We start from the raw sequence: 4,150 nt of genomic DNA, 5'->3' as shown, positions 1-4,150 counted from the left end.
TAAGTCTGATTGTGTTAAATCTTTATATAAGAGTTTGTCTAGGCTTGTCCTTTGCTACAAAAAGGATTGGGCCATCTTGCTGCACCTTATTTACTTTTACTATATGTTGCCCGTTACCAATTACCTTATCACAAAACTATCTGTTACCGATAATTTCAGTGCTTGCAGAAAATACCTTGCTGAAAACCGCTTATCATTTCCTTCTGCTCCTCGTTAGGTTTGACGCTCTTACTTATCAAAAAGGCTATGATAGATCCCCTACACTTGTGGGTCATCAGCCCGTTCCTTCCATTCTGAAGTACGCTAGACCTCGTTTCGGCTGTTCCATCCAAGACAGTTGGCTCCTGATGAACATGACGCATTCTGACCCAGCGGCTTCGCTCCCGATGAACAGGACATGTTCCGACACAGTCACTTGGCTCTCGGTGAAGACGACGCTGTTTCCTCCATTCCGACCCAACTGGTTACCTGCCGATGAACAAGATGACGTCACTGCCATCCATTGCCTCTCCATGTACATGAGCCCTGACTGTACGTATGCGCGAGTATGCGTTCGTGACCCCGCCCTTATGTACGTACGTAGCCGTATTTTATTTCTTGCAGCATGCCTATTCGTATGTGTACATATATAGACAAGACTGCGTGACAAGCTACGTTCGCGCGCTCTACTACGACACGAGCATCTCCTTACTCGGACACGGTTCATCGCTGTAGAGAGACCGATCGACCAGTATGTACGTACACAATTGCGACTAGATAGACAACCCGACGTACGGTTTGACCCGGTGGGTCCCAGCTGGCAGGGTGGCTAAGGAGGCACTTCCTTCGTGCGAAGATATAACTGGTGGGTCCCAACTATCAGGGAGGATAAGGAGGCACTTCCTTTTGTGTGAAGATATAGCTAGTGGGTCCCAGCTATCAGGGGGAAGAATCATTTTTTCCCTGTAATACGGACGCACATCCTTGTGTACGAAGATGTAGCTGGTGGGTCCCAGCTATTAGTGGGGAAACATTTTTTTCGCAAAATACAGAGTCCCTTCCGGTGGGTCCCCACTGTCAGGTGGAGGAATAATTATTTTACGCGTAATAAGGAGGAACTTCCTTGCTGCGGGCGTGGACCCAGCTATCAACCTCTCCACGTACAGTCCTCTTCCGATGGAAGTCGTTCTTTAACCATGTTGACCACGCCACACCGAGAGCACCAAGGCGGATGGACGACGGTGAGGCCTAGAAGGGGACGATGTGGAGCTGGGGAAGATGCGGCAGTGGATACCCATGCAGAGAGGACTACGAGGGTTGACTGGTTCGGCTGCGGTGTGAGGCTGCCGTTGCCGCAGAATAACACTGGTTATGGGGGAGTAGAGAATATAGGGATGGCGTGGCCAGCGGTGGGAGTAGGGTGGGGTGGTGAGGCCTGCATGGCAGCACAGCCGACTACCGGAGGCAGGATGAGTAGGCGGTCTCACCGGCGCTGGTTTGGGCGGCTGGTGCAAGACGAGGAGCGATTGAAGAAGCAGCAGGACCATTTGATTAAAATCCAATGGTCACTGCTACTAGAATCATATGTTGACTAAGTTGACAAAGCCCTGCATACGCGTCAACTTAGTAGGCCCACAGGCCAGCCTCTGAACCGGTGCGCCCCAGATGTCAGTGGGAGGATTCATTTTTTTTGCATAATAAGGAGGTAGTTGCTTGCATGCGGCCATGGACCATGGGGGTCCCTACTGTCAACCTCTCCACGTACATGCCTATTCTGATGGCTATCGTTTGTTGAATGTTGAGCATGCCGCGCCTAGAGCACCAACGCGGTGGACGACGGTGAGGCCTAGGAATGGAACGACCCGGAGCCGGCGAAGACACAGAAGTGGATGCCCACATTGAGGAGAGTATGACGGTTGAGTAGTTCGGCTGTGGCGTGAGGCTGCCATCACCGGAGAATAACATGAGGTGCGGGTGGGTAGAGAGATGGGCATGCCAGCGGAGGGAGTAGGGTGGGTCAGTGAAGCCTACGCAGCATCACAGACGACCACAAGAGGAGGGAGGAAGCAGTCCCGCTGGTGTTGGATTAGGCGGCTGGAGTAGGAAGATCAGAGATTGAAGAAGCACATCGGCTGTTGGATGGAGATCCAACAGTCATTGCTGCTAGAATCGTGTGTTGACTAACAAAGCCTTGCGTAAACAAGTCAGCCTCGAAATATTTTTATAATTTACTGCCCATTTGATAATTCATATGGAATTTATTGCAGCCCATTATCCATTTTTAGACTTGCTGCCCATTTTCTGGTCAGTGCTAGGGTTAAAATTTGAACTAAAAAATGTGTGAAATTTTAAAAATTCGCACATTTTTGTTGGGGAACAAAATATTCTTAATCCAAAAATCAGTAGTCATACTAAAAAAACTAAAAATAAAGTAGTGTTATGTCATGTTAAAATCCAATAAAATATAAAATACCAGTGAAGAACAAAAACAGAAAACGAAACTAAGTGCCCATTTGATATATTTTTTTGGAATTTGCAACCCCTTTGATATTAATTTTAAGATATACTGTCCATACTCTTTGGCCAGGACGGAATGCAACCCTCCTCATCTTGAAAGATTTGCAGCCCAGTAAGTTGGAGAAAACATATAGGCCTAGCCTGGGTATTCTTCAAAAAGAAATAGTGGGCTACCTATTTTCGCAATGAAAAAACGGCTGGGCTGGTCATGTTGTTAGACGGCCACAAAGACCGCAGAACCCAATTTATAGCCTTCTCCTCCGAACAAATCCTCAAAAAAAATTTGTGCAATTCTTTCGTTAATTGACTATACGTTGACAATGATGTGAGTCCCAGATATCAGCAGGGTGGATTAGAGTAAAAAATGAGGGGTGCATCTGAGTAGTAAAAGAGGTGCGTGCATGTGTTTGGAAGTGGAACTGGTGGGTCTGTACTGTCATACTCACAACCATAGTCCTCTCCCGATTTACTATGTTGACAGGGCCAGACGGCGGCGCCATGGCGAGTGCACCAAGGCGGAGGATAAAGTGGTGTCATCAATGTGTTGGGCTGGATTGGGCATTCTTATCGAAAAATAATAATGGACCGGAACTATTTACGACGTTGACTACGATTTGCATGGGTCCGCTAGTTGCAAGAAGAAAATGGTGGGAGAAAAAAGATTGGTCGCTATCTTTGCCTAAGAATAATATCGACTGAATGTAACAACACTCTCATAGGAAATAATATCCTCTTGTTAAAATTTGACTTTTCAAATTGTGAATTTAAAGAACTAGTGCATGAGCATTTATCTTTATTTATTTATTTACTTATTTATGTTTAGGGGGACCATGAGCATGTACCTGGGCGGATTCATGTGAGAGCCTCCCTTCCAGTTAATTATGGTCTCCTCTATTGGGCTTGCATCAGCGGGCTGCATGTTATCGACAAGTGGTGTGTTCCATACCAAAAATAGTACGCGCTACACATGGTACGGGGAACTGAAGGATCGGACCATGAATGACTTCCAAAACATTGTGTTTGTCGTTCTAACAACACATTTATTCAACCAACAGACGAAATATACTACTGATTGTACATTGAAAACAACAACAATGACAACTAGGGTTGGAGGTGCAACAGAAGTAGTAAGCAGGCCAAAAGAGTAAAGACGCAACTCTCTCTTCCAAACCAAACATCAGCCATAATTACAAAATGGCTACCAAAAAAGAACAAGTGTATGCATCAAAGTAAATAAAGATCCAACTACACCAAGTGTACGCATTTAACTAACTGGCTCAGTTAGATGTTACTATTTATTAAGCTGTGGAGATTGGCTGACCGCTTGAACCACATGGGTGCCTGATGGGGGAAACTCCAGCCACCAGGTCGAAGTGTGATACTTGCGACCCTCTCTCCTACTTTGGGCTGCAGAGCATAGTGGCACATATCAGGGTATGGTGCATCGAGAGACGCATGGTACACCGTGTACACACAGTTTTGCCTGATGAACGAAACTGCGCTGCCATCATGATCCTTGCCGTCGGTTATCTCCTGGTTAGTCAGATAATTTAGTCTGAGAACCAGAGAGCGTGTACCAAGGCTACTTACCAGCCTCCAGTCAAAAATTCCTGAAGGACCAGAGAAGCTGGGATCCTGCTCAAAGACCTTGCAA

This window comes from Triticum aestivum, chromosome 6A (assembly GCF_018294505.1).
Source record: "Triticum aestivum cultivar Chinese Spring chromosome 6A, IWGSC CS RefSeq v2.1, whole genome shotgun sequence".
In the NCBI taxonomy this organism is placed as follows: Eukaryota; Viridiplantae; Streptophyta; class Magnoliopsida; order Poales; family Poaceae; genus Triticum; species Triticum aestivum.
The sequence above is the reverse complement of the archived record's forward strand: the minus strand, read 5'-3'. Positions refer to the sequence as shown.